This window comes from Anticarsia gemmatalis, chromosome 12, assembly GCF_050436995.1.
Source record: "Anticarsia gemmatalis isolate Benzon Research Colony breed Stoneville strain chromosome 12, ilAntGemm2 primary, whole genome shotgun sequence".
NCBI lineage: Eukaryota > Metazoa > Arthropoda > Insecta > Lepidoptera > Erebidae > Anticarsia > Anticarsia gemmatalis.
Window position 1 is genome coordinate 12342815 of NC_134756.1, and position 12526 is coordinate 12355340.

Here is a 12526-nt window from a genome sequence, read left to right on the forward strand (position 1 = left end):
TTTAACATATTTCTACAGTACAGCGCTTTTGTGCTTTGGGTGTGTTTTCTTTGTCATGAAAATTTCTGATTCGTGTTCGTATCACCTTAGTAGTTGATTACCTTTGATAAATACGTGGAAATCAATCAAAAACTGACAGTCTTGAAGTTTCCTCACAAAATAAAAATGTTTTACTAAAGGGATTAATGATATCATGCATTAATTAACTTGGTTTTCTTCACATTTTGGTCAGGTTTTACCTAGCTTAGCCAATTACACTAATCTTTAGTAGTGCCACTCTTTATTACAACACAGTTTTCGAATTTCTTAATAGTAAGTTTTGATTAAAATCACAAAAATTGTTGTAAATGATACCATTTTTATCCACTACGGTACATTATGTAAGTACTTATATAAAAATACACCACACAACTGACGTCCCTAATAAAACAAACAGTGATTCAAGGAAGCTCCTGCCACAACGCGAGTATAATGTTCCCAGTCATAAGTCAGACGAGACCTTGCTTGATTAACATCTGTTCATGCGGATGTTGTGACACCCTGACTTATATCATCTCGTGGGTTTTAGGAAGGCTGTGTTGTTTCCTACGAAGAGATGACATCAGGAGGAGTTCTTAGATGACGTTGATTAGCTTTTATTTGTTTCTTTTGTATGAGTAGGGCATAGTTTAGTGAGAAAGTCATTTAAGCCGCTTGAAAGTCTTTTACATTGACTTGTCATTTCAGTCCAAGACCGGCTTTTTACGTGCTTTACAAATAATCTGACGCTTAGCAGAAATACAATACTCTGTATCTTTGGTTTAAAAAACAACTTTCAAGCATGCTGAATATAATAGTTTTTATTGACTGTTTTTATTTCCAAACAACAGTAGTAGGTAATATTTTTTATAATTTGTAGGTTTTACACGAAAGCTACCTGAGAAAGTAAAGCGCTTCAATTAGAATAAATTTTCTTTTATCATAAAATATATGAGTTAAATCAGTTGGCATTCCGAAAAATATAAATAGTAGTCTTGAATCATATACGATTCCAAATAATCGGGAACCAATCGTACCTTCCCCGTCACCTATAAATCCAGTTATTTCAGGAAAACAAACATTCGTTAAGTGCTTCTAATGCTAGCCCACGCTTTACATAAAACATGTCAGCGGTGTAATGTAAACAATTGTAAACAAATGTAAACACAAGGGTTTGTTTACACGTATGCGGTTTAGTTCTGTCAATTGCTAAGATAAATAATCATTGATTGTGATTGTAAATTACTTTGCTAAGTGTTGTTAGGTGTTAAAAGTAATTTCGGAATGCGTTGAGTTTAAACAGTCTTAAATGTTCGATTTAACTAAATTATTAGTCCGAAAACTTCTTGCTGCCTTTATTCTTATAGTCACATGTTAGCAAGTGCTGCCAACATACGGTATGATCAGAGACTAATAAATAACTATTATTAGTACATACATAATTGACATTTAGTTTTTGTAACTAGCTAACCTAAACTGAATGACTTTTGTAATTTCATCTTTATCTGAACTACTCTAACCTAAACTCTACCTTTTTCTTGTAAGCAATTACGTTTGTAACAGGAGAAATCTGTTACCGTGTCAAAAAAACATGAAATCAATATAAAAAAAACAAATAATCCAATTTCCTGTGGAATATTTATAGACAAAAATTCAATTTGTTTTAATGGCCGGTTGAAGCATTTAACATGGTTTATATGCTGTGCAAATATTATAGATTTATAGGCGATATTTTATTGAAATTACTTGTGGCTTTTTTAGAAATTGCGCTCGCCGATATGTAATATAATGATCAGTTGGTTAAGCAACTGCAACGTGGACACATAGACGAATGGATTCATGATTTAGTACGTAAGTAGGGGTATCAAAAATCGAATGCAATTGCTGTCAAATAATAAAGATACAAATAAACTACATTAAAGACCTTCAGAAATATTTTAATTTTTCAAGGTAGCTGTCGAATATTTATCAAAAAGAAATATTTAGCAAAATAATTAGGGTCCTTAGCGAATGTTAGAAGACAATTTTTTGATAAGTAATTTTATATGTCCAACTCGCAACATATACATACATATGTTATCAGGGAAATAAATGGCTTTGAAAACAGTGACAGTGACATTAACTATACGAATAAGAGAATAATTGAGGATATCATAATATAACAATCATTTTAAACGGTTATTATTTATTTTTAGGAAGCGATTGTTATAATGCATTTTGATTTAGATTTACCTTGTTGATAGGCATTGTTTTCAAATCAATATATTTTACCCGCAATTCTAATTTAGATACCCAACATGACACAATGAGAACCACAAGTTCCAAATTAAATGTGATTAATTTTAAATTCAATATTGTATTTAGAAGTATGTATTAGTTATTTGGTTGAAAAAGTACAAGCTCTACTTAGTTAAGAATCAAATGATCGTGTGTAAGTTGCCCAATTATGTTAATTATTGACATTTGATATTTAAATAATAAAATTATTTACAAAGGAATCTGAGAATGGCTAAGATTCACAATTTTGTCCACTGGACAATGTTTTTTTAATAAATTTTTAATTTATTGGACAGGGCAACGTCTGTCGGGTCCGCTATTCTAGTATAGAAATATAGTGTAGTGACGTCACGATGGCGTACTTTTGTTGGAATGAAATGAATGTCTAATAAAATATTTCAGTCTGTAATAATTACAATTTCAACATTGTTTACGAAAAAAATTACGTAGTCTGAGGATTTTAGATGAACTTTTTACGAGTTTAATCATTTTTCGTTAACCCAGTCTACTACCGAATAAATGTAAAGAGCATATGAGATTCATAATTTTACATATTGTTGAAAAAGTAATTGTTTTCCTTGTGTGAGTGAGGATATAGATATTATAATCTAATTGAGGATAAAATTTACGCCTACGCGAAGTGGATGTGGTTTAACGATGATTATGTTCAAAATATTTATATTATGTTCTGTAGTATAGTGTAGTGTAATTTAAGTAGAGCATATTTTTATTAAGATATCATTTTTTTTTAATAACCTATTTCTGTCCCAGGGGTTTTAATAACCTATTTCTGTGCAGGGCAAGGTATAATATCATTTTGGAATCTTAATAAACATTCTTGTTATTAAGCGCGTGTTCGTTCGTAAGAAATCCTGATAAGTAGTTTTTTATGTTTTTAAAGTAGGGATTTAAAAGTAGTAGAAGTAGGAATACAGTTTTTGAATGCCTTAATCTAATGACTGTATAAAAGTATATCCAACTTCATAAGACTGTGACTTCTTAACAATACGTTATCATTCCTTAACATCAAGTAGACATTAGCCGATTAATAAAACCTAAAAAAGCACAGTTAGATTTTAATACGACCGGCCAAATTACCAAGTACAAAAAAACATAATCCCATAAGAATAGTAAATAGCGAGCGACGCGAATTTTTAATGGTAAAATATGTTTTTACTCGAAAACATCTTGGCCCTTATTAAAAGGGGTGTTTTGTAGAGTGTACACCTGACTTTGAAGGACGTTGCCGACGTAAACGCGATATTAAAACGCCAGGTGCGTTACACAAAAAAAGAGTTATATACGCGGTAAAAGAACACGAAATGTGTCCGCCATATATGTAGTTATTGGGCCAAAAATACAGTAACGTCCGAAATAGTTTCTTGACAAAATAAAGATATTTCGAGAATGATTACTATCTATTGTCTTTTTCAGGACAGATTGAGCTATTGTTTCTACATTTAAAAAAATCTTACAAGACTTGTGTTTATCCCATGAATTGTTTAATTTGATGACCCAAAAAGGGGATAGAGTTGTCTCAGCCTGAATGTTTTTTTATAATCAGCAGGTTCTTAAAAGGATTCAAAGTGCAACCCGCGCTTTGCCAAATGATTTAGTTCTTGAGGAAATACAAAGTCCAAACTCCTTCAAAAGCAAGGTAGACTGAGTAGACTCAGTTCTAATGCCCGAGAAGAGACTTTTACCTAGCAGCTGTGGAACAGTCATTGGCTAAATTTGTTAAGACCGTTGCAGTATATAACTTAGGCGATATGCAACATAATACTAACTACTTCTATCATGAACTCTATATCCTCAGAAGCCCCACCGGTCTGCTATTAGGATTCAAAGTTACTAACAACTTATAGTTAGTAAGTGGATACAGTTTCACTACCGTTCATTAAAGATAAGTTAGACTCTTGTTAGTAATACTAGACTTAGGTTTTGCTAGGTTTAAATTTTAGGCAACTTTTAGTAGCTGAGTGCTTTTGCGAGTAGAGTTAGTTTACGTTAATACTAAACTAAGTTTTAAAGATTATGGAGTTGGGTAAACTTGAATTTGAGCTAATAATCCATATTAATATTGAATGCAAAAATTTGTCGGGCTCTATGCTATCCAAGCTATAGTGTTGAATAAATTTTTATGAAATTTAGATGACGACGATGTGAAATATAACCGCTAACACAAAATAAACTATAGCAAGTTTATTTTCTTATTTTTTGAAGTCAAGATCAAACATCTAGTCAAGAATTTCTGGTTAAAAGAAACTAGTGTTAGTTGTATATTTAGTGTTTTGTAGAACATTATTCCAGATATTAAGAATATATAACATTTTAAAGGAACCAGACTGTAATTCTATACATTCATCTGTATTCAATCACCAGATATCGAACCTGCGATTTGCTAACAATTACTATCAATATAAAAATATAAAAATGGGAATGAAATTTGGGACCTCTAATTAAGCAATAACGTTTACAACCAGCAAACCAACGGAGCAAATCTACCTAATTAGATATTTACATAATTAATCAAAATTTCTTATTTATAGTTGTTTAGCTTGAATTTAAATTTATGCATAGTTGATAATGATCTAAGAATGCTTTTATTTATTAGGACAATTGACCACCCGTTGTTTTTCTAGTCTGGGAGTGGAAATATCGTGAGAATATGTAAAATAAAATACATAATTTAGTATTCCTTAATTTAAATTGCAGTCAAATTCTGTCTATGGGATAGTCACGAAATGACCAAACTGCATCAAAAGGTTGTCAGTTCGAATCCCATATTATTATTTTAAGCTTGATTGTATCTTGTATGTAATGTTTACATAATGTTACGAGAAGCTTTTTAATTCACGGAAAATCTACCCATTGGTTTTGTGACGTTTCCCATCCATTATCTACTCGTAAGTGAGTTAAAATTCTGACTACAAAAACGGACAAGCATTTCTTCCAAATACTTCATAGCTGACAGTATTTTTTTGAATGTCATTTAAAATAAAATAAATAATGTCATTTACGCATTGAAAAAAAATACTGTAATTTATACTTAAACACTAGTATTTAATAATGATAACAAGGTTTTAAAATGCTTTCAGGACTAACAATACCCCAACATTAGCCTGATAAGATATCAACATGAAAACCGAAGTATGACATTGACATAACATTCGCGATAAACGAAATATTTTAGAATTCGTTACATGTATTAATAACCCGTATAATTTATTAGTGAAAGGAAGTAGAAACATCGTGGATATTTATAAAAATGTATATTTTTGACGACCGTCTGAAACACGCATTCCTAATTTTTGTAACTCGGTTACGATCTAGTGGTATCGTGTTCCCTTCGTGTAATTTTTTTTACAGTAAACTCTTAAAAGTGTTTCAATGATTAGCTGTTTTCTAAAACAGATTATATGATTTCAAAAAGCACGTATTTCACGTTTTAAGTTGCCCATGCTTGGGTATTCATGAGCCCTTTTTGCAACTATTCATTATTGTATATTTTTTACTAGCGAAGCTTAGGGATTTCATTGAACAGATAATAGATTTCTGAGACTAACTAAGTATGTAAATCAATGCAAATACAAAAATATTATCATAACATATTATATTTCCCACAGGAAGACAAACACGATTAACAATTCACATAATACGATTTTAGCCTTTTTCAGCTGTAGTTTGGAAATTTAATAACTAAACTGCCATAATAAACATTAACGTTTGTTTCATTCTAAAAATCTATTTTTTTATATTTCAAGTAGAATTCAATACAAACCGAACCTGGTTTATTGAGAATTTCAATACGATATTTTACCTTATCAATTTCAGTGTCTCTACATTAATATGATTACACACCACATTATCTATCAAAACACCAAAATTATATCTGAAATAAAGTTATCTCACGGCGAAATACCCCTCTTATGATATTTAAAACCCCATAAACAAACCCAAACAAAATACTTTACAAAATATTTTTTTTAAACCTATAAAACTACATATTAACGTAGTAAATATCACCTACGACTTACCTAAACACATGGACAAGTAATCCATACACACACTGACACTGACACAGCACACGGGCGACTTAGTCCCGCTCCGGTAACTGACTGAGCGAGTACAGCGGGGCGGGGTGGCACGATAAATTAAGTGTACGTTAAGATTATAAACCATTTTAGAACTTGATTTAGGCTTGATTTGTATCCCTTATCCTATATAATAATATAAACTCGTTATTTGTCCACAATAAAAATACAATAAATAAAAATAGTGAAACCTTAAATATAAATAACATACTGATGAACAATCGGCAGCCTTATCGCACAAGGCAATCTCTTCCAGGCAACTATGGGATGGAGAGAGAAGTGTAGATGCAGATATTAAAGGGTATTTCTACTAGTATTACTTTATACTAGTGTTTTAAAGATAAACTTGATTTTGAGAGGTTGTATGCAGGAGTAGTCTCAGGAAATTAAAGGCGTTTTTGAAAAAAAGAATCGATATTTTATTCTTGAATATTTTTGCCAAACTTAATCGAAAGATTCATACGGCACTTACTAAAGACAAAAAAGACGATACTTTTGACGTGACGTGTTTTAAAATGTTACATGATTTTTTCCTTGCTAAAATGAGGCTGTATAATATATTTTTTCTACACAATAATAATGACAAAACGAACCAACACCAAGCTATATTTATCAAGGTAACATTATCCGGTCCCTTAAATTTCAAACTACTAATAAAGTTCAGTGTAATTGATTGTATAATTAGATAGAGGTCGGTTTAGTTTGCGAGTTTAAGTGCGTTTATGAGTCGGTTAAGGCGGTTAGCTCATCAGCACATTCCGGGAAGAGTTTGTTCGTAGTTTCACTGATTTGCTGAAAGCTTTCTTTCAGAGTAAGTTAATGAAAGAGCGGCTTAATTACTATTGTCGATGTTGTAACGTAAGTAACAAAATAAAGTTATTAGAAGAACCAATTAATAGATCCTTTACTGAACGTTTCATAGTTTCGAATGCAAATTAAAAAAAAAAGAAAATGTATTGAGATAGACAACCTACCAGATTTTTTTTCTTACATCATGCCACTGGGATAATTTGCGAGTTTGTAAAAGACAAGACCTCTGTTTTGGTAATACTTCAGTCATTTATTTTTAATAGAATCTTAGGTAAATAGACTATATCTTTTTTTGTTTAAATACAATTTTACAATCAGTCAGCTTATAATTCAATTTTGCATATAGTGGAAATCTAGCTATCTGAAATACATATATCTTCATAAACATTGTCCAGTTGTTACTAAGTACATGTACTGTATTAGTAAACTAAATATAGTACAACCTACAAGCCTACTTGACAGTATCAAGCATCGAGGTGTAACCCGTGACCTCAGGCCAGTGAGTCGTGACGACACACGTTTGTTACCTCACACACTTGTATTATAGGACATAGGACAATGATCACACACTCTACATGTGTGAAGGTATAGGACAATGCTTGGACGAAGGGTCAGTGAAAATCTGTGATAGCTACGAGATCATTGTATGACTGGTTTAAGAAGTACAATGTCGTTAGAAAGGTTTTTGTTAAGATTAAGATTCAGATTCAGAAAGAACATTGAAATTTGAATAGATAAAGAACATTTTCAAGAATACCTACCTGTATACTTGAAATTGTTTTTTTTTTAATGAACGATCAAGTATGAATACAATTTGTAGAGTTAAATACGAAGTATCGTGAGAATATTATATTATCATAGTGATGACTTTTTGTAAGTATATTAAACTGAAAAAAAGCTGCAAGACGTTAACTTTTCTTATCTGCTAACGCATATATATTCCTTTCGTGAGCTAAAATTACAGTCAAATATTACAAGTCAAATCAGATCGTTTTAATTAACAAACACATTATTCGGAAGCAACCTAAAAAACTTACTTAACAGATCCAAAAATCCACAATCAACAAAATCACTCAAAAGTTTCAATCACACTGTTCACTCAAGCGACATAAGACAGCCAATAGCCGGGACTTAAAATACTTCAACTCAAACGTAGAGCAGATAAACTTCCTATACGGAAAACGGCCAATTACAAACCATCCTATAATATGTTAGTATACGACTATCAGTGTGACCTTGTGACCTATTTTATTGAACTACTTTTCCTCTTGGGAAAGATCAGGTGTACGATCCGTATTTAGTGATTGATACAAATATTGTTTTTTTATAGATATTTGAGAATTCTGAAAGTTTAAGGTTCTTGTTTTGACTTTTTTTAATACTAAGATATGGGGATAATTTAAAGCTTAGCTTCAGAACCAACTTCGAAGTATACTATAATAATCAATTTTGTAATGAACCTCGTAACAATTTCGTAAAGGTTTTCTAGGCATAAAAACAAAAATTCTACTAAATCCGGCAGTCAGATAATTTAAAAATAGCATATTCAAAATACCTCTATTCTAGTAAATCAATTCGTTTTATGTAATCCATAGATTTTTAAATTATCTGCTTATAGTAATTACTAGTAAATGAATACAAATTATTTCCGAATGTTTAATGTTTAAATGTTTTATGACCAGTTGTAATATACGTTGATAACCTTACCAAAATAAATCAAATAATAACGTGCATAAACTTCGTGCATCTCAAAGTACTAAAAAACTTTTCAAGTAAAATTATTTATTCATATCAAAACGTCTAGAAATAAAACATTAATTATTCTGAGAGCTATTTATGCAATAAACTCAGTTATCAAAGGAGATCGTACTCGATCCAATAAATTTTCATTCAAATTCATTTGACTTCATTCAGTTCTTAGTGGCCTTTGACATGACTTGCTAATGCTATTTAATTTAAATGGATTCAAAATTCATTATTAATAGAGTCTCTATTCAATTATTAAATTCACATTAATTTACGAAAAACTATGCAACCAATTGATGCAATACTAGATTCTGTCCAGGATTTGGTCCGCTTGAATAGATTTCCTGGGGTAAAATGTTTCCTATATTATTATGTTAATCTAGACTATAAAATTAAACAAATATCTATATAACTAAAATCTATATGCGCATTTTAAGATTTTTTGTGAAAGTGTAACAAGTATACATCCATCCATTCTTATAATATTCTTCTTCTTTCGCATTTATAATATTAGTAGAACTATAAAGTATTAAGTCTGTATAAAATACAATGAAAGTTAACAATCAAACAAATTTAGAAAATGGTATAGAGGAGGATAAAGAATAAAAAAAGCTTACATAAGCAACTTTTTAAAATCAACCCTTAAAACAGTTGTAATAGGGGGTGAAAAATTGTGCGTAAGGGAAGCCGCACGGGTCAGCTAGTTTTTGATATACTTAAGTTAATTGAGATTAAAAATCTATTAGCTTAATGAAATTTAATTATAGCTGCCACACCTGAATTAATGAGTATAATAATATGAAGTTGCGGTTGGGGTCAACGACCTAGGTTAGTTAAATCCAAATGGATTTAGGGTCACCTGTCATATTTTTTAAATTTGTTTACTATACTATTTCTTTTATTTTTGATTACTCGTACTCTGCTCCTATTGGTCGTAGCGTGATGATATATAACCTTCCTCGATAAATGGGCTATCTAACACTGAAATAATTTTTCAAATCGGATCAGTAGTTCCTGAGATTAGCGCGTTCAAACAAACAAACAAACTCTTCAGCTTTATAGTATTAGTATAGATAATACCTGCTCAAACGAATACTCAAAATTAAATAGTTTATCAATTTGGGTCTGATCCTAAAACTCATTAAGTTACAAAGGTAGAGACAAAAAAAAGAGCGTGTAGGAAAATCTGGTAGTTAGTGTGTACAGTTTCCGTGGATTGTTCTATCTTTCTATATGTATACACTAGCTGACCCGCGCAACTTCGTTTGCGTCACATAAGAGAATCATAATTTTCCCCGTTTTTGTAACATTTTTCACTGGTACTCTGCTCCTATGGGTTGTAGCGTGATGATATATAGCCTATAGCCTTCCTCGATAAATGGGCTATCTAACACTGAAAGAATTTTTCAAATCGGACTAGTAGTTTCCGAGATTAGCGCGTTCAAACAAACAAACAAACTCTTCAGCTTTATAGTATTAGTATAGATAATACCTGCTCAAACGAATACTCAAAATTAAATAATTTATTAATTTGGGTCTGATCCAAAAACTTAAAGTTACAAAGTTAGAGCCAACAAAAAGAGCGTGTAGGAAAGTCTGGTACTGTGTATAGTTTCGGTGAATTGTTCTTTCTTTCTATATACATTTATTATCACTATTCAACTCGTGATGACAAGAGAAAGTCTTGCGCAATATAATTACATAAATAATGGAGCTAATTATAAAACTAATCACCCATTGTGTTCACGAATTCGTCTCACAGACATAAACATAAACTAAAGTAATTCCAACTATTTACTAATTAATTCGAAAAGATTTTTTGTTATCGTTATTTAATTTTTTTTTTATCCATTAGAAGACATAAGACTACTTCTCCTGTTTATACATTTTATTGTGTCTATCTTGTCCAGTTGTTTCTGACAAACTTTAAGTCATCGACCGGTCTTGCCACATCCTACTACTTTTAGGTGCTAATCTCAAAAATATTAAACAGGGTGTAAATGACAGCCTACCGAAAACGAAAAAAATGACTTTAGACACGATTCTGGTGCTTATGGCGTTGAAAATTTTCATCGGTTTTTTCTTGATTTTTCCGATTTTTTATGCGTTTTTTTTTATTTTTTTTGGTATTTTTTCGTTAATACTATACAATGCAACATGAATATGAAAAAAAATCCGTCATATTACTGTTTTTCACAAAAAACAGCAATGGATTAAAACAACGTATAAATTCGCTATCAGCTGTGCGCGGCCAACGACACCGCGCCGGCGGCGGCCGGCCGCGACGGTCGACGTCTCGCCGCGTACCTACGCGCGCCACACAGACACACGATTACGCACACAGCTGTCAGCCTCACACTCACTAGTATGCAGCGTTACTTAGTATTTGTTCTATGTTAAAAATGAAAATTACATAATTATCCCGCTCTCCGATAAAAGGTAAATTCATAAGATTTAAAATGTGTGATATCTTATTATTACACGTACAAATACATACAGAACGACAAAAATATATCCTATTGATATTCTTTAGCGCTATAAAAATCTCTAATAAACAATTTAACATGTATTGTCGCTTTGTTCCATTTGTTCTTGCAAATTTCTATTCGATATTTACACGCTCATTCATACTTCATACAAGCGCGGTGCGACTCGAAAAGAAGATGGCCGTAGTGACGCGTGACGCCGCGACCGCGCGTGGATGTTACATAGATGGGATGCGACAAAATGGATGCTAAGTAATTCTCCGGGGATTATGAATTATGATAAGTTAGTTTCTCTGATAAGAATATTAATGGATATTGATTGTTATCATTGTTATGTACCTACATTTTTTATGGTTTAATTAAATAAACGTTTCGTGTTTATTTTATTTACTTTAAGCTGATTTTATGTTATAAATATCAAAGTATTTTAAACTTACATCAGTAATGTTTGTAATGTTATTTGGTATTTGAATAAAACTACAATGCAACCAGTAACAACTGTGACAAGTAAAAATAGTAATGCCACATCAATATTTTATTGAATCTAATCTCTCGCTGGGTTCCTAACTCGTCGCTCGTCACCAAATCGGCGGCGCGCGCGCGGACGGCGGCGCGGAGGGAGCGGGTGGCGCGGGCGAGGGGCGGCGCGAGTGAGCGGAGAGGCGCCGGCGGCTCTCTTTGATAGTTCGAACAATTCGCTCGCGGAAGACGGAAGCTCTTCACCGGTGTCCTATTCGTCGTGTCGTGTGTGAACTGTTGTTTATTATTACTTGTTGTATTGTTCGTTATGTGTTTTTGAGTTGTTAGTGTTTTTATTGTTATTATTTTTGTTGTTATTGTTTTCGAAGTGCAGTTGTGTTCGTAAATAGGAAGAAATGTTGATGTGTTATGTATGGTGAAGCACGTGGAAGTGCACGGCGTGCTCTGCACCTGTACGTCCGGATCCAAAGGTACTCAAACTCTCGCCACACACCAGGTATTTGCGTGTTGATAGACATTGATAACAATTTGTTTTAGCACTTTCTTATTATTGGTTACATTTTGCTATTATTGTTTGATTTCACGTAAGCCAAGTAGGTACCTACCTACTTACAA

The 12526-nt window shown here is 32.0% G+C and overlaps 1 protein-coding gene across 2 annotated transcripts in view; it reads right to left on the minus strand.

Annotated features, from left to right (window-relative positions):
- Positions 1-6420, minus strand: part of LOC142977093 (neuroglobin-like) — a 119300-nt gene extending 112880 nt beyond the window's left edge. For both annotated transcript variants that reach the window (XM_076120807.1, XM_076120805.1), the window contains exon 1: positions 6333-6420. The gene's annotated coding sequence lies outside the window, so the exon portion shown is untranslated. The remainder of the gene's footprint in view (positions 1-6332) is intronic.
- Positions 6421-12526: the final 6106 nt, after the last annotated feature.